This window comes from Crocuta crocuta, unplaced genomic scaffold (assembly GCF_008692635.1).
Source record: "Crocuta crocuta isolate KB4526 unplaced genomic scaffold, BGI_CrCroc_1.0 scaffold16, whole genome shotgun sequence".
In the NCBI taxonomy this organism is placed as follows: Eukaryota; Metazoa; Chordata; class Mammalia; order Carnivora; family Hyaenidae; genus Crocuta; species Crocuta crocuta.
In genome coordinates, this window is record NW_027531893.1 from 11,145,072 (window position 1) to 11,164,564 (window position 19,493).

At 39.2% G+C, this 19,493-nt stretch overlaps 1 protein-coding gene across 10 annotated transcripts in view; it reads left to right on the top strand.

Annotated features, from left to right (window-relative positions):
• The window catches only part of MRTFB (myocardin related transcription factor B), a 214,560-nt gene that overhangs the window by 31,404 nt on the left and 163,663 nt on the right, over positions 1 to 19,493 (top strand). The window contains exon 1 of one of the 10 annotated variants that reach the window (XM_077773155.1): positions 14,072 to 14,089. The exons of the other annotated variants lie outside the window; for them this stretch is intronic. The gene's annotated coding sequence lies outside the window, so the exon portion shown is untranslated. Of the gene's footprint in view, positions 1 to 14,071; positions 14,090 to 19,493 lie in introns of those variants that run through there. 10 annotated transcript variants of the gene reach the window in all.

Here is a 19,493-nt window from a genome sequence, read left to right on the forward strand (position 1 = left end):
TGAGATTCCTGTTTTCCATACCTCTGCCCACACTGTGTTTTGTTACTCTTTTTAATCTTTGCCAATTTAGTAAGAGAAAAAAATAGTATCTTTGAGATAGCAAGGTTTTGATTGAAATAAGCCTTTTATGTTTTCCATGACCTCTTGCATCTGATATTCTCGCTTACATGAAGACTCTCCACACTGAGAACACACTGTGGTTCTCCTGTGTGAGTGAGACTCTTCGAATACGATGAAAATGTTCAAATATGTTGAGTCCTTTGTTTTTAGTTCTGTTTCCCAGATTACCTCATTATAAATATTTTTACATTATTGGCAACTAACTAATTGTTTTGGATACTGAAAGTTTTCCTCTGTAGGGAGCAGTACTTTGTTTTTTCTTCATTTCTAGTGGAGCTTGAAGAAGCTTTAAAAACTGACTTGTTAACATCTTTCAAACACCGATCCCAGTTTGCAGAATAGCATAGAGGATGTGATTCACAAACTTGGGTGACAGTGGAATCTTTATTGAGCTTGTCAATTACATGAATATGTGTTCAGCTTTGAACCTATGAATATTGGTATTGAGTCTCCTCTGCCCAGAGTATTTTGTCTGTTTCTGATATGAATGTGAGCTCTGATTTTATGTTTGTTTTAGATTTTGTTTCAGTCACATGGCAGTTCTGAAGGAAGGTCTCCTATGAAACCGGTCCCAGCCGTGTCGTTGTCTAACCGTTTGTTCTTTGACTGCATAGAGAGCCAATTAAAATTCATCTTTTTTTCTTATATATAACATGGACCTTCTTATAATATAGGTTGTATTTCATGTGGGTGCTTTTCTTTTCATTCCAAGTTAACACTGTTGAGGCTGGAGCCAAGTGTGTTTTATCTACCAGATTATATCCAGCAACTAATGTGATACCTGGCATGTACAGGGCAGACCCTCAAGCTGTTTCGAACGAATTTAATGATTGGTGTGTATTGGCATTGTTAAGTTAGAACTAAGATGTGAGGGAGAAGTGCCTTCGATTTTATTTTATTTTTTTATTATTATTATTTTTTAATGTTTTATTTATTTCTAGGAGAGAGAGAGAGAGACAGCGTGAGCAGGGGAGGGTCAGAGAGAGAGGGAGTCACAGACTGAAACAGGCTCCAGGCTCTGAGCTGGCAGTCAGCACAGAGCCCGACGCAGGGCTCGAACCCACGAACCGCGAGATCATGACCTAAGCGAAAGTCGGACGCTTAACCGACTAAGCCACCCAGGCGCCCCAAGTGCCTTCTATTTTAATGAAGACATTTAACTTCTTGGAGAAGAAAGCTGGTATCTGTGACTCTTAAATGCACTTAAAATCTAGACATACATAATTATAGTGACACTTGTTACAGTAACAATTTGTGACATTTTGTTTAGACTATTGGTTTGGATTATATCCCATTTCTTTTTTTGTTTGTTTGTTTTGTTGTTGCTGTTAAGGGCATAGTAAGTATCTAGGAAAGATACTAGATCTTGATTCAAGAATCTTATGATGTTTGGTATTACAGACATGGGATAATTTTTCAGTTGTGTTATTTGAAGACAAGGATAAAGAGAATACCCAAAATGTATTTTAAATTATGTTAGAGAGGGGAATCTGCGTGGCTCAGTCGGTTAAGCCTCCGACTTCGGATAAGGTCATGATCTCACGGTTTATGAGTTCGAGCCCCACATCAGACTATGCTGACAGCTCAGAGCCTGGAGCCTGCTTTGGATTCTCTGTTTCCTTCTCTCTCTGCCCCTTTCCAACTTGCACTCTCTTTCAAAAAAAAAAAAATTTTTTTTTAAAAACTTTTAAAAATTGTGATGGAGAGAAATTGAGTAATGTTTTAATTGTGTGGTTCAGCATTTATTAAAAATAGAAGTAGAGAAATAGATTGCCAGCCATTGAGAAGAATGTATAAATCTTTGTCCAGTACCCTGCCTTTTAAGCTTTTCTGACTCCTAAACTCATTCTTCACAGCCAAAATAAACAGAGTAGATGGAACAAGCATTTAATAGACTTAAGCAATGTTGGGGCCTTTTGTTTCATACATTTTGTTTCCACTGGAATATGGGATTCTATAGAGTGCATGAGCTAGTTTTAATTAGTATTTTAGCAGCAGTTATTTGCATGTAAAAAAATTTTTAATTGATTAAATAATCCCCTAGCAATTGTTGTTTGTACTTTCATTTCCTTAGCAACCCCTTCCTAAATAAATAGTCCCAAATTAAATCTAGGCATACCTGAAAGGAAATTACTGAGTCTTCATTAGTGGGGTCAAAATTAATGAGATTTCCTGGAGTTTTTCCTTGGATATTTTATTGTGGCTAATGATATAACCTTGTAATTGTTTTCTAAAATCACCAAAGTTCTGGGCTCTTGAAACTCTTTTCTGTGGTAGTATAGGAATTTGCTTATACGGTAGCTTTCATTTCACTGATGAGCTAATTTCTGTAATAGCATGCTTTAAAACCTTAATTCTAAAAATACTACGGAAAAGTGAGCAATTACTAGTAGCAGTTAAACCATAGTCTTCATTAGAATTAAGACTTTATCTTTTACTTCTTCTCATAGCTGTATTTGTAAAAATTGTTATACTGTATTTAAACAGATTTTAAGACATTCTTACGAACTTAATGGGTTGGATTTTGTGCATCTGTAACAATCTCTTCCTATTTTAGGTATAAAGCCTGAAGTTTAGACTGGCCGTATAAGTGGCTATTTGATTGGAGAGTTGGAAAGAGGAGAAGTTCTGTCTCCATACCCAGTATTTGTGGTGGTAGGCTGTTCAGGTGAAATGGCTTCATGGCCGGGGAGAGTATGGAACCATAGGAAGAGTGGAAAGAGATGTTTCAGTGCCTCTGTGCAGCGTGGGTCCCTGGTGAGCCCCCGGGCTGACTTCTGCAGTGTGTACACCTGAGTTGGTCGCTCACAAAGGCATTATTATCATGACCCTGTGAGCCAGAGAAGGGTGGAGAGCGGTCGCTTTGGGCCTCAAGTTCCAAAATGAGCATAGGGCCTAGAGAGACTCCCTCGGGAAACCTCCAGCCTCTGACCGCTCGCTCCATCGTCCTTGAGAAGTCTCCAGGCAATGCTGGCAGCTTGGCCTTGAGTTGGGCTTGATAGACATTTGTCTGGAGCTGGGCAGAGGGAATGTGGCTCCTGTCTGTTCCTGCTGCAGAGTCCAGTACTCTCTGTAAATAGACTTCCAGCACGGGACTGTGGCCGTTCACGTCCTAGCGGCGGGGTGACCGATGTGGGAGCCGCACGCTTGCGTTGCCTTCACGCCCGTTGGGTTTGTTCAGAGAGGATGCCTAGTGCATGGCGGCAGTTGTGTTTGTGTTTGTTAAACCCAGTAAGTTTTGTTTTAAATAGATTTTGGTCTATTCTGATGTGACAACGGTTTTCAGTCTGAATGTTCTAGCAGCCATCACTCAAGCATTAATTGCTGTCACTGGGAAAGGATATCCTCCTACGTCTTCTGGAGTGCTTGAAACCATCCCACTTCCTTTTTCTTTTACCTCAAGAACTGATTACTGACACTTGGGAATTATAATCAGATGGCATCAATCTTTACAGAAAGGTTACCAATTATTGCACTAAAAAATAGGCATTTCTCCCTAATAGTACGTGTTTCTCTTGGTATGTCTCACTTAGTTCAGTACTTTTAAATACCTTTTAGGTGAATGAATGCTTTATGTCATGCCCTGATTTAATACATTTAAGACAGACGTTATTGATGGCTTTCTTCCTTTCAGTTAGATGGGAGGGGGAATTTATTTAATGTGAAGTCTTCAGAGAATCTTTTGGTTGTTTAGATGTCCTCAGAGGAGAAAAAGGGTGGTTGATGTCGATTACTTATACTATGATAGAAGCTGTAAAATGAGCATTTGCCAAGAAGAGTTGACAGTGGGGGGATTTGCATACTGAGCATTGGGCATTCCCACGTTTTGACCTTACAGCACTCTGAGAATAGATATAATCACCCGGTCTTAGAGCACAGAATGCCTTCGTTATGAAAGTTGTCCTTGGGCACTCAGCTAGTAAGTTAAAAAAAACAAAACAAAACAGTGACCTGAATTCATATGTCTCTGGCTCCAAAGTGTTCTCTCTTCTTCTGTACACCAGCAGAGAAAGGGGTCTCACAGTGGTTAGAGTGCTTCATCGTTGTAGATAATTGTTACTTTGGACAGCTACTTGATCACCACCATCACCATCCTCTTTATGTCGAATGTTCTTCGGCATCAACTGAAGAAGTTAGGGGCCTGCCAGGGTGTCTGGCTCACTGTGTTCAATACAACATAGGCTTGTTTAATTTAGCAGCACTTGGAGATGAAAGGTTCATGACGGCCAAGTACAAACAGACCTTCTGTGGGATGTTAATTTTGTTACAGGAGGGAATGCTTGTTTTTCATTTTTTCATGAGTTAAAAAGGACTTGGACTTGTTTAAATCTGTGTAATCAGAGGGAAGCAAGCAGTGCTGCTAAACATTTTTTGTTGTTGTTGTTCAGTCTTCGCTAATTCCATTTTGTACCTGCCAGCAAATTGCGAATTGTGTGCTCTTTTGTTCTTTCCTCTTTTTCCTTTGGATTGGGTTTTATGGTTGGTCGCTGTGGGGATCTAGTGGTAGGAAAATAAATCATTTCTTCCTCTGAACAGATCGTGTGTTTTTCACAACAGGTTATCCTTAGCAGGCAGAGTGGTTCAGCCAGGCCTCTGCACAGAGGTGTCACTATGTGATTTTGCGCAGTCACTTTTTTTAATAACAGCTCTGTTGAGATGTCATTCACATACCGTATGTTTCTGCTAGTATGTTTAAAGCACACAGTTTTGTGGACTTTAGTACACCCAGAGCTGTGCGCCCACCCTCCCTCTCTAATTCCAGAACACTTTGATCACCCCAGAAAGAATGCCGCTCCCCATTGGCAGTCTCTCATCATTCTTCCCTCCCTCCAGCCCCTGGCAACCACGGAGCTACTTTCTGTGTCTGTGGATTTGCCTGCTTGGGATGTGTCCTGGGAATGGAGTCCTCCAGTCTGTGGCCTTCCGTGCTGGCTTCTCTCACTTAGCATGTTGTTGAGGTTCACCAGGCTCGCCTGTGCTGTCGCATGCCTCAGAATTGCCTTCTGTTGTGTGGCTACATAACAGTCTATTGCACAGATATTTCGTAGGTTGTTTATTCATCCAGTGATGGGCATTTGGGTGTTTTCCATGTTTTGGCTATTAGGAGTAATTGCCATGACCATTCATGTACACGTTTTTGGGCAGATTTATGTTTTCATTTCTTTTGGATGTAGACCTAGAAGTAGAGTTGCTGGGTCTTATGGTAACAGTATGCTTACCTTTTTTCCAAGCTCTTTTCCACAGTGGCTGCACCATTTTGCATTTTTTTTTTTTAATTTTTAACATTTATTTATTATTGAGAAACAGAGACAGACAGACAGCATGAACAGGGGAGGGTCAGAGAGAGAGGGAGACACAGAATCCGAAGCAGGCCCCAGGCTCTGAGCTGTCAGCACAGAGCCCGACGCGGGGCTCAAACCCACAAACTGTGAGACCATGACCTGAGCTGAAGTCGGACGCTTAACTGACTGAGCCACCCAGGTGCCCCACCATTTTGCATTCTTGTCGGCCATATTGAAGGAGCCCAAATTCCTCACCTCCTGGCCAGCACTTGTCATTGTCTGTTGTTGTTGCTTTCATGGTAGTCATCCCCAACAGTGTGAAGGGGTGTCTTCTTGTAGTTCTGACTGGCATTGCCCTAATGACTGAGGATGCAGAACATCTTTTCATGTGCTATCTGGCCACATGTATATCTTTTTTAGAGAAATACCTGTTCAAATTCATTTCCCATTTAAAAAATTAGGTTGTCTTTTTATTGTTGAATTGTAAGAGTTCTTTATGTATTCTGGGCACACACATATCCTTATCAAAAATACAAATTGTACAATTTTCCTCCCGTTTTGTGGATTGTCTTTTCACTTTGTTGTTGTTCTTTGAGGCAGAAAGTTTTGAATTTGGATGAAATCCAATTTATTTGTTTATTTCAATAAATTATTTTAATAAATTAATTTATTTTGGTTGCTTGTGTGGTCTTCTCTCTGACATTTTCTATAAGTTGAAAAATCATACCTTATTTCTAGATCTCTCCAGTGTAAAAAATTGGTACAAAATTAAGTGGCCAACTAGTTAACTGTGTCTAGTGAGTCAGAGGCATTAAACATCATGTATCCTCATCAAATTCAGTGTGAGAAGACCAAGCTTCCTAGCCTAATACCAAATACCGCCCCCCCCAACCCCCTGCCGCTTTTTAATTAGAAAGTTGCCTTTCAGGGTTCTGTATAGCTCAGAATGCATGCATCATTCTGTGATCATTAATGTGTCTTGCATGCCCTGAGCACTTAACTGGGTTTGGGGAGCCAGAGGGAAGTGGAATGTGGCTCCATCCTCAAGGAACAAGAGCGCAGGAGCCAGGCGAGGCATGTTTACAGCGGACAGTGAAGGGATCCAGAGAGGAGAAGGGAGGGCTCCCCTCTGTCTGGATGAGACCATGTCATGGAAGGGTAGACACTTGTGCTTCGTCCACAGAGATGGTTTGGCGATGAGCACTTTTCTCTCCTGGTTGCTTGCTGCCGTGTGTGCCCTGTGCCCTGGCACCAGATTTTGCATAGCAGCCATGTTTAGGATTGTTGATACAATGAGAAAATAGATGTAGATGTGATGACTTGATGACTAGAACTGAGCCTAAAGAAAACAACTTTTCTTTAATTTCTTCAGATTTTCAAAGTTTTCAGAAAGGAAAATGTATTACTTACCAATTAGTTCAGCATGGGGTGTGTGTGTGTGTGTGTGTGTGTGTGTGTGTCTATGTCTCTTTGTCTAAGCTGAAGCCCACGTAGTTCCGCATAATCAGAGCATAAAATATGAGAGAGGGAGTAACAGTTGCTTGGCTGTAGAGGAAATTGATTATAGAGGGTTGGGTGTATCGTTTGAGGAATTTAGGTTTTGTCGGTGTTAAGGAGAGCCATTGGCGTGTCCAGCATGGGGAGGGTGATAATGTCACTCTGGTGACTGTATGGGGGGTGCTGGATGCAGAGGGAGGACTGGGGACAGAAGACCCCACTAAGCTGTTCAGCGGGTCCAGGTGAGCATTTGTGAGGATCTGAACTAGGGCATTCTTGGCAGAGTTGGGCAAGTCACAGGCTGGAAATGTTTAGAAGCTATTAGGAATCCTGCTACAGGTAACAGAAACCATGCTCACACTATATTAAGTTACAAGGGGGATTAATTAGAAGGTTCCTGGAGAAGGTCCAAAAGGAATGAAATGCTGTAGAAACCAGGATAGCCTCAGGGGCCTGAAGGGTTGGCAGGGGTCCTCATTATCACAGGGAGTCTTGTCCCCCCGTGTCTGTTGCCTCCAGCTTCTCCGCAGGACGGGGGCCATCTTCACACTCTTCAACTAAGAAGAACAAAGAGCTTCTCCCTTTCAGCTTTCATTATTAAAATCCCAGGGCTCTCTTGGCCTTGGGTTTTGTGCCTTCATTGGAGGGCATCTCTGTTGGAACTTTGTACCACCGTCACATTGGGGCTTCCCAGAAGAAGTAGGGAAAGGTTATGCCGGGTAGAACCAATCATGTACGTCAACTTTGGAAATACAGGCAGGACCCAGAGATTGGGAAGGAAGATCTGAGCCAGAAGGGAGGGTTAAGAATGCTTCCCAGATACGTGGCTTTGGTAACCTGTGAAGGCACCATTGCCATCCAGTCAGGGCTCAGTTCAGTTTTAGACTAGCATAGACTGGTCCATAGGGCTAATCACAACATGTATGTTATGTATTTTTATGGTTATTTAATTGGTTTGGCTTCCTTCACAGTTAGAAGCCCCTTGAAAACAGGACTGTGTCTTTTCTTTGCTGTGAATCTCCAGAGCTTACCATAATGTGCTGGGCATGTAGTAGGTATTCAGCAAATTTCTATATGAATGAGTGCATTCAGGTGGACATGGCCAGCAGGCAGCTGGATGGATAGTGTGGGTCTCAGGTGAGGACAGGGAATACAGATTTGGGGGTATCACTGTAGGCTAGTGTGTAGACAAGCCCTGAGAGTTAGCCTTATTGACTGAGGGACTTTATGAAAGTTCAGATACTTTGTAGGCTTGTACTTTTCATGTCTGTGTAATGATAATTGTGCCTTTTCCCCCTTTGCCCTGCCTAGTATTTAATTAATGCCAGCCATTTCTACTGATAACCCTACCAATGATTTTTTTTTTTCAAATTCCAAGACAGGTTGGAATTAGATTTGTGATAGATCAGGAAATAAAGGTGATAAAGACAGATTCTATTTCCTTTTAAGAATAACTGACTCATAGGATGAAACCTTGGATGTGATTTCTGATCACTCCTGTAAATTCTCACAAAAGATGTTTATAAAACACTTGGAACAATACAGATTGTACTAAGAAAATGTGCTTTGATCAACTCTAGAGATACAAAGCAGGGAACTTAATAAATCAAGTCCTATTTGTGAATGGAAAAGGACTGGAGATTCACCTTAAAAGTTAGAATTCAGTTCACAGCAAGACTTGAAATTTTATATTCTGGATAGCAGATGTTAACTTAGTTTCATCTTGTAAATAAAAATTAAATGAATTGCAGATTTCAGATCTCGGCATCTTGAAATCTGACTCCTGATTACTATCTCTTAATAACCATTGGAACACTAGGCTAAAAATGGAATTTGACTTTGGTTTTTTACCCTTTAATTTTGAGGTGAATGTGCTTCCAACCCTGTCTTCCTTCTGTATTCGGGAAAACCACACCACTGATAGCTTGAATATGCTGTAATTTTTATTATTTAAATATTGGAAAAACATAGCCCTGTGTGTATAAGTAGTAATATTATGTTCACACTTGGGAAAGGAGGTTTGTTTTGTTTTAAGGCATAAATACAATAATTGTATTACTTTCGTAGCCTGAACACCCTCTTATCACCGCCATGAGTATATACTATAGTAAGTTGCGTATATTTTTAAGTGTCTTTATTGTGTAGATTCCTCTCCCCCACACCCTCTCAGTAGAGGTAGGAGCGTTTTTACTTATTTAATTTTCCATTAAAGAACTTTGACTAAATTTGCCAGACGACAAATGCACATCAGTGTCTTTTTTTTTTTTTTAATCTTACTTTGAGAGAGAGTGAGCAGGGAAGGGGCAGAGAGAGAAGGAGAGAGAGAATTCCAAGCAGGCTCAGTGCTGTTAGCACAGAGCCCAGTGAGGGGCTTGATCCCATGAACTGTGAAATCATGACCTGAGCTAAAATCAGAGGAGTCAGACGTTCAACTGACTGAGCCACCTAGACGCCCCAGGCCAGTGTCTTTTAAGCAGAGTTGTAATTTAATAGAGTATTTCTCTCTTAGAGCTCAAACTGAGTAGCTCATAGCATCGCGGTTTTTAAAAATACTGTAGGATCCATGTATATATAGACATGCATGTATGTATGTTAATGTATATATCTGTAAAATATAACTCAGATGATTTTCTTTTGGCTTATAGATTAATGCTTATTCTTTCACATAAGAGTTTCAACAAATGCCCAGGATGCTAACACCTTGTGTATTCTAAATTTTACTGAAGCTGCTCAAAGATTGGAAAACAGTATGTTTTGGGTTTTAGTGATAACAGGATCAATATTATAGGTTTAATTTCCTGCATACATTATTAACTGCAGTGAAAGTTATTAATTATATGGGGGAAATCTCTCTGTTGAGACCCTAGATTCCTGCAAGTTGTATCCCTTTTGAAATCAGTTTACAGAGCCGAAATGAAAGAATGTTAATTTCTGGAGACACCCCTTAATCACCTCCTGGAAAAAAATGGTTAAAATGCATCTGCTATAGTACAGCTTATTCTGTATTCGGAAATGATTTTATTCTTTAAGAGGTAGTTAGCTTCATTCTTTACTAATTGGCTCTTCAGAGGTAGCATCATTCGAAATAGAAAAGCTCACAGCCTAGATGGCCAGCAGGGAGTAAGCAGCTCTTACGGACAGTAGTAAACATGCGGCCCTTAAGAGAGATGGCTGAGTCCCTCATGCACTTGTCTCTGGGCTTGTGGTTACTCCTCTACTGCATTACCTAAAATGAGAAGACCACTTTCCCAGACACAGGATTTCCACTCTTTTAATTTGGGATTTTCTGATGACCGATAAATATAATTCAACAAGTAGCGTTCAGTAATGGGGGCGAGGAGAAATCCACATGTCCTCTTTCTACCTAGATTCAGTCTTATTAGGGGACAAATTTGAGTTACGGGAAGAATAAAACAATTGAAATGCACTTTTGAGTAAATGTGTGAGAGTTTAGGTGGATACGGTGCCTAGCAGTTCTAAAGAACTACATAAACTGCACTGTAAGCAGACTTTTCTAATGTGCTTCAGCTATAGTTTCTGTAGTTTAAGTAGATGAGAAGTTTTGCTTATTATCTTCTCTACTGAATTGTCTTTTTTAATAGACAAAGAGAATGCAGAAGCTATTCAGCCAGCTCTCGCTCCTCTGTTAGTGAAGCCTAAATTTAAGGAAGTTTTACTCTACATCTCAAAGATAGCAAAATTATGTACAGAATTTCTGTAAGGGTGGGAGTTTGTGTTTTGTCGACCTCTTTTGTGAATGTATTACCCATGAACCCCCAGTGTATAAGATAGGTCACCTTCAGAGGGCTGTGGAAGGCGGGACAAGCACCGCACTGGAGCTCCAGGATTACCGTTTGAAACCACTACTCCGTGTGGTCATTACGGAAATGTCGAAACCTAGGAGGAATGAAGGATGAGGTACTCATTTATGTATCTTAGTTGTTACAACTTTTATACCATATTACTTGCTTGTATGATAAACAGCGATAGGATTTTAAATCAGAATTGTGTTAAGTATTTAACACCATTTTACACACCATCAGGAGCAATAATCACGCTCTGAGTGGGGCTAGTCCATAATTGTAAAACAGTCTTGTCTTCTTAGGAAAGAGACCTTGCCTCACTTGGCAAGATTCTGGTACCAAGGGTAATGAAAGTCAAAGCATGAAAGACAAATTGGCATGTGCGCCTCGTCCATTCACAACATCATTTCTCTTCCTCTTTAGGGCATAAGGCATACAGTCCAGTACAGTTTGCTTAACCTGTAGGAATAAATAAACACCAGGTTTTATTAATAAAATAATAAAATAAATAAACACCAGGAATAAATAAAAACCAGACTCATGGTTAGATGGGTCTACATTCTCAGGCAAGTGTGGTACTACTTGGGGCCTGGCTTGGGAGACTTGCTGCTAAAGGGGCAAAGATCTTTGAGCTGTTAGTAATGAGAGTCAGCTCTGCCACATTGAGCAGGTTCTTAAGGTTCTTCACACTTTACGTCGCTCTCAGAGCGTTGCTGTGAGGGTGAGGGAGGGTTAGCATGGCTCTTGGCATGTTACCGGTAGAGGCTAGATGATGGGTCACTTTCCTCCAAAAGGAAATGTAATAATAGGGCAGTGACTGACAGCGGAGATGTCCTGAAAAAACACAGATTTGGTCAGCAGGTGTCATTTCAACATTTTATTGAAAGTGGATATTTAGATATTGGAAGTGAGATTGAAGAGTTCCATAATGGGGACTTTTTGTTAATGACCAGCAGTTGAATGTGACTGCTTTCTGATGCTTCTTACAGATTTACCTAAAATGGAACCATTTTATGTTTAAAAACCTGAAAAACAAAAACCAGAAGGTAAAATGACTGAATACTGGTTTGTTTTTTCATCATTTGTTTTAATGGTTATTGCTTCTCTATGGGAATAAGAACATTTACAAACTATGCTTGCAGAACCTGGTCTGGAATGCTATGATAACAGAGTGTTTAGGAGATTAGCAGTGTTTAATGTGGATATAAATCCGGGCATGATGTGTTTAGAACATGTGACAGGGAATCATTATGTCAGTCAAAATTCACTAAAAGCTTATCATTTAGTAAAATTGTTCCTTTGAGAATAAAAACATGACAGTTTGGAGGCAACCTGAAAATTTTAGGAAAAGAACAGTTTCTAAGGGAATGCAAAGCATAATGTCATCGACAGTTATCCCTAACAAGGGATATTTGTTGATTTTTATGGCCATTGCATGAGTTTATTGGATCCTTTTATAGAAAAAGCCTGAAAGAGAAGTACCACTGCAGGGGGAAAAGAGAGTAAAAGGTTTTCAAATGGATAGCCGTGATAAGCTGCAAAATATCCTGTAAGTGCGGCAGGAGATGTGGACCCACTGAGTTTTATTTGTGATGAGTAAATAAGTTTACATCTTCTGTCAGATGTAATTACCGTCCTTGGTGCAGTTAGCACAGAATTCTCTAAAATTGACTGTAGAGTATACACTGTGTACAACATGTTTGTTCTTTTTGATATGAGCAGTTAGAGAATTTACTAAAAGGTTTCTAGTTGTTTCGTTTTTTATTTAAATCACTTTGGACCTGTTTACCTAAGTTTTATTATTACTGAAGAGTAATTGACGTACAGTGTTAGTTTCAGGTGTACAGCATATTAATCGAACAATTCAGTGCATTTCTCAGGGCTCACCAGATGAGTGTAGTCCCCATGTGTCATTGTTCAGTATTATTGACCATATTCCCTATGCTGTACTTTTTATCTCTGGGACTTATTTTACTATTGGAAGTTTGTACCTCTTAATCCCTTTCATCTGTTTCGCCCATCCCCCTACCCACCTCCTCTCTGGCAAGCACCAGTTCTCTGTATTTAAGAGTCTGTTTTGTTCGTTTGTTTTTAGATTCCACTAGAAGTGAAATCATATGGTATTTGTCTTTCTCTTTCTCGTTTTTCACATCTCCGTATGTTTCCAAGCTGGCAGGACCTCTTGTAGCTGACAGGCTCCACTCTTCCAGTTGTGTACAAGAGTACTTGGTGCGTATTTGTCCTGAGTTCACTTAGGTTTCAAGAGATACTTTTATTCTGGAATTCTAAACTGTCAATGTACAATTCTCTAATAATCTTATCGCTAGCATTTATCATCTTAACTTTGTGTTAGAAGGATCAGCCTGTTTGCACTGATGTTCTTTACTTGTGTTATTTAAATGTAATGACTAAAAGCTTCCCGATCATTCCCAGAGTAGGTGCAGAATGGCTTTGTAATTTGGTATTGACCATTCTGCGTGAAATCCAGCACTTTAAAACTATGCCAGACAGAGTATATGTGCAGTGAATGTTTATTTGAATTAATGAATTGCTCTAGGGTGGCTCGTGGTCATAATATTTTCAGTATTAAGTGACCAACATTCAGTACTGGTAGTTTAGCTAAACATTCAGGCTTCATTTGAAGCCAGTAAACAGACTGATGTGCAATCCAGGGAGACCAGTTGGTTCACTTTTCCATCCAATAGTAATTTACTTTTACAGTGCAGTTTATGTAGAGGAAAGGTCACAGGAAAGCAGTTAAATCAGTTGCTTTACTACAATGAAAGATTTTTAGTATGCCAATGAAAAAAGGACAATTTAAAATGGATGTTATAAAGTTTAGGCAGTTAACCTTCCCCCATCTTTATTGAGGCATAATTGACACATAATAAATGGCGCAGGTTTAAAATGTACAGTGTCATCACTTCTGACCCATGTTTGCATCTTTGAAACCATAACCCCAGTAAGGATAACGGAAATACTGAAGTGTCTTTGTGCCCCTGCGGAACCCTACCCTCACCCCCCTCCCCCCCCGGCTCCTGGCAACCACTGATCTGCTTTTTGTCACCATAGATTAGTTTGCCCATTGTAGCCTTTTCTAGACGTAGATTTTTCATAGTATGTCTTCTTTCACTCAGCATAATTGTGTTGAGATTTGTTTATATGGTTGAGTGTATCAGAAGTTTATGCCTTTTTTTTAATTGCTAAGAGATACAGATATCCTTCAGTTTATATATCTGTTCACTGTCGATGGCCATTTGGGTATTTCCAGTTTCTGGCTGTTACAGATAAAACCTGTGTGAACATTTTACAAACCAGTCTTTGTATGGACATATGCTTTCTTTCCCCTTAGGCAAATACCTAGAGGTGGGATGGCTGGATCATATGGTAGGTATATGTTTAACTTCTTAAGAATTGCCAAATTATTTTTCATATTGTTGTATCCTTTTACATCCCTGCCAGCAGTACATCACAGCTCCAGTCACTCCACATTTCTGTCGCTAGTTAGTGTGGTCAGTCTTTTTAACTGTTGCCATTCTAATAAGCACGTAATGGTTTCTTATTGTGCTTTTCATTTGCCTTCCCCAGAAGACTAATGTGTTGAGCATATTTTCCTGTGCTGCTTTGCCATTTTTCGGTAAAATGTCAAATCTTTTTCTCATTTATTGGATTGTTTGCTTTCTTATTAGTGAGTTTTGAGAGTTCTTTATGTATTCTGGGTATGGATTCTTTTTCAGATATATGATCTGATAATGTTTTCTCTCAGTCTGACTTGTCTTAATTCTCTTAACAGTGTCTCTCAAAGAGCAGTTGTTTTTGATTTTCATGAAATTCAGTTTATCATTTTGTTCTTTTATGGGTTATGTTTTGGTATCATATTTAAGAAATCTTTACCTAATCCTGGGTCATCAAGATTATCTCCTGTGTTTTCTTGCAGGTATTTTATAGTTTTAGATTTTACATTTAGAGATCTGATCCATTTTGACTTGATTTTTGCATGTGGTGCGAGGCGTGGCTCCGAGTTCATGCTGTCTGCATGTGGAGGTCTGGTAGGTCCAGCACCGTTTGTTGACCTGACTTTTCTTTCCTGAAGTACCTTTGCCAAGATCAGGTATCCATAAATGTAGGTCTCTTTGGGACCCTCTGTTCCACTGATCTATTTGTCTGCCTTTATGCCAGTCCCACACTGTCTTAATTACTACGGCTCTACAATAAGTCTTGAAATTTGGTACTCTTAGCCCTCCAATGTCTTTTCAGTAAGGTTGTTTTGACTATTCAGATTTTTTGCATATGCATTTGAAGTTTAGAATCAGTTTACCAGTTTACACAAAACAGCCTGCTGAGATTTTGTTTGGGATTATATTGAATCTGTATTACCAGTTTGGAGAGAATTGACTTCTTAACGATAACTCGGGTTTCCAACATATGAACATGTTATTTCTGTTTATTTATGTCTTTAATTTTTCTCTGCAACATTTTAAAATACAGGCTTGCATGTCTTTTGTTAAGTTTTATCCCTGAGTATTTCATATTTTTTGGCATTATTATAAGTGGTAGTCTTAAAAATTTCAATATAAAGTTGTTCGTTACTAGGATAGAAATACAGTTTTGTTTATAAATCTTCTATCCTGAAACGTTGTTAAACTAACTTATTAGTTCTGGCTTTTTTGTCAAGTCCGTTGGATTTTCCCACATAAATAACAGTGTCTGTCATATTTGAATAAAGACAGTTTTGTTTCATCTTTTGTAATATGGATGCCTGTTATTTCTTTTCCTTATTGCACTCATCAGGACCTCTAGTCTAATATTGGATAGAGGAGGTGAGAGTGGACATCCTTGTCTTAGCAGTCATTCAGTCTTTCACCATGAAGTGGGATGTTAGCAGTAATTTTTTGTGGATTCCTTTATCAGGTTGAGGAAATTATCTTCTGGGTTTGCTAAGAATTTTTTTTTTTTAAATCAGGAATGGATTTTGGATTTTGGTACATCCTTTCCTGAATTTATTGGGAAGATCATAAGATTTTAATTTATTAGTTTGTTGATGTGATAAATTACATTGAGTATATTTCAAACTGTAAACCAGCCTTGCATTGGGATAAACCCCACTTGGTCATGATGTATTATCCTTTCTGTATATTGTTGAATTTGATTTGCTAAAATTTTGTTTAGTATTTTTACATGTGTGTTCATGAGGGACCTCATAGCTTCTTGTAATGTGTTTGTTTGTCTAGCTTTAGTGCCAAGTTGATGCTGGCCTCATAAAATAACTTGGCAATTATTTCCTCCTCGTCAGTTTTCAGAAAGAATTTGTATAGAACCGGTACTATTTTTTCCTTAATTGTTTGTTAGCATTCACCAGTAAGGCCATCTGGATCCAGACTTTTCTTTGAGGGGAGGTTTTAAAGTACAAATTCAATTTTTTAAAATGTTTTTAAATTTATTTCTGAGAGAGAGAAAGAGAGAGAGAGCAGGGGAGGATCAGAGAGAGAGGGAGATACAGAATCTGAAACAGACTCCAGGCTCTGAGCTGTCAGCACAGAGCCCGATGTGGGGCTCGAACCCACGAACCGCGAGATCATGACCTGAGCCGAAGTCGGACGCTTAACCGACTGAGCCACCCAGGTGCCCCACAAATTCAATTTTTAAAAAAGATCTGTGGCTATTCAAGGTATTTATTTCTTTTTGAGTGGGTTTTGGTACTTTGTATCTTTCAAAAAATTCATCTGTTTCATCTGCATTGTTGAATTTACTGCCATAAAGTTTTTCATAATAGTTCCTTATTATCCTCTTCATATCTGTGGGTCTATATGGCGATGTCCCCTCTCTCATTCCGAATACTGGTGATGTGTATCTTCTCTCTTTTTTCCTGAGCTCTTCAGCTGAAAGTTTATCAATTTCTTTTGCTCTCTGAAAGAACCAACTTTTGGTTTCCTTTGTTTTTCTTTTTTTAAAAATTTCACTGATTTTCTGCTCTGCTCTTCATTATTTACTTTCTTCTGCTTATTCTCTGTGTGTTTCTAACTTTAATTAGTTTTTCTTCTGTTAAATTTTTCTAATTTTATACAGTATGGTTCCATTAAGGGGTTCCTTTAAACTTTTTCCTACCCAAGACAGTGAGGATAGTGAGGTTTCGGGGAGTTAAGACAGTCAGCAGTTAGTATGCACAGCCTTGGGTCTGTTATCCTACAGGGTCAGAAATGCTGGGACACAGGCAAGTGAGAGTACAGTGATGTAGCCTGTAAAGAGTGGGTAAGAGGACCTTTTTGGAGAATTTGATGGCTGAGTCCTCTTACTTTGTTGAAGTCTAGGATAAATTTATGACATCAGATCCAAAGTATTAGTTCCTAAAGTTTATTTTGCATTGGTTGCAGACCTCCTTCTTGGTTGCTATATTCTGAAAAGTGAGTTTGAATATTCTAGGAGTAAGTCTGCATACAGCAAATGTTCTCTTGGGTTTAATTGACAAACCTACCTTTTATTTCTTTTGAGACTGTTTGCAGTGGTCATGGTAACGATAGCTATAACAGTGGCAAGGTGTTGCTGACAAGATTACTGTTGAATAGGAGGAAAATCTGGGGGCAGAATGAGGGGTTGTTCTAAAGGTTTATATCAATATCTCGCTGCAGACTTAGTCTCAGTAAGGAGTATTTCTCTATTCTCTATTCCTTAACACATTATAACTTTAAGTAAAATAAAAACTTTAACCAAAATTAAAAAAAATTTATTAAAAAAGCTTAATTGTATAATTATTTTATATATTGTATACTTCTTTTATAAATGGAGCGAAACCAGCATATTGTAATAATATCTTCTCAGTATCCATATAAGAAGGTTGAATTTCTCTCTAATCTGAATCAAGGTGCTGTGTTTAGGGTTCTGAGAAATACATAATAATTATTTGCTGGGGCAGCACTGGCATGGCTGGTGGTCACCTGTAGGGAAAAACAAAGGGGAAAGAAATGGAGGAGTTATTTTCAAATGGCCCTGAGGGCAAAGAGTTATGAGTGTATTATTTTAGTTTCTCTTAAAAGGAGAGGGGGAGGTATTGTGAACCTGAGCATTTAAAAATAATTTATGGTTGAAAGAGTAAGCTGTTCGTTTAACAGTTTGTTTCCCAGAATTAGTGTTTGAGAGGAGAAAACAACGATGAGATTAAGTGGGATTAAGTGTCTAGTTTGTAAGGGTGCCCAGACTTTGAGTCAGAAAAACTTGATTCTAATCCTGCCTCCCTCCTTTATACCCTCTAACTGGGAGCTTAGCCTGAAGACACTTTTCCTCTGCTTGTGGTTTAAATGAGAAAGTGTATGAGTTAGCACTTAGTAAATGTTTAAAACTATTTGACTAGGGATCCATTTTCCCTTTCTCAAGGACTCAAGGAAATAATTAAGAGTCACGTGGACATAAGAATCTACTTAATTTAGAGGTTTTTTTCCCCAGAGTGATTGCAACCTCATCCATTTCATCTGTTTTTAGGATTATATATTTGTTTCTGATTAAACAAATGCACCTGATTTTCATGCATGTGTAACTGCTTTAAAATCTGTTAAAACTTGGTGGCTCAGTGGGTTAAGCGTCTGACTTCCAGTCAGGTCATGATCCTGCAGTTCGTGAGTTCAAGCCCCACATCTGGCATTGTGCTGACAGCTCAGAGCCTGGAACCTGTTTGAAATTCTGTCTCCCCCTGCTCTTCCCCTGCTCGGACTGTGTCTCTCTCTCTCTCTCTCAAAAATAAATAAACATTAAAAAATTTTTTTTTTAAAAACCTGTTAGCACTTTAGTTCTGTTTGGTCTCAAACATTGTAACAAGGTGTCCGAGAAACAGTATGTGCAAAAACAAATGTTGCTTCTTCTCATTACAAGTTTTCATGTTTATAAAACATTCCCACAGCATGTATGTGTACATTCTCATCATATGTACTCTGGAATGTCCGTTTTCCTCTGTTTGGGGGCTTTAGCTTTCAGGTTAAAGAGGATAGTGAGGTGGAGAATATTGGGTGATAAAAAGTATTGGAGTAGAGAGATCATTTGCATATCCCCTCTCTCTGCCTGGAATACCCCCCCCCCCACCTTCCTATCCTTTCCGTATCTTATTCTTTTAAGATTTAGCTTCCTTTAACAACGCAGGCAACAACAGATGTTGGCGAGGATGTGGAGAAAGGGGAACTCTTTTGCGCTGCTGGTGGGAATGCAAACTGGTGCAGCCGCTCTGGAAAACAGTATGGAGGCTCCTCAAAAAATTAAAAATGGAACTATGACCCAGCAGTTGCACTACTAGGTATTTATCCAAGGAATACAGGTGTGCTGTTTCGAGGGGGCATATGCACTCCAGTGTTTATAGAGCAGTACTATCAACAATAGCCAAAGTATGGAAAGAGCCCAAATGTCCATCGATGAATGAATGGGTAAAGAAGATGTGGTACCTATATACAATGGAGTATTACCCGGCAGTCACAAAGAATGAAATGTTGCCATTTGCAACTACGTGGATGGAGCTAGAGGGCTTCGTGCTAAGTGAAATTAGTCAGAGAAAGACAAATATATGACTTCACTCATATGAGGACTTTGAGATATAAAACAGATGAACATAAGGGAAGGGAAGCAAAAATAATATAAAAAAAGGGATGGGGACAAAACATAAGAGACTCTTAAATATAGAGAACAAGCAGAGGGTTATAGAGGGGATGTGGGGGGGTGGATGGGCCAAATGGGTAAGGAGCCTCAAGGAATCTACTCTTGAAATCATTGTTGCACTATATGCTAACTAACTTGGATGTAAAAAAAAAAAAAAAAC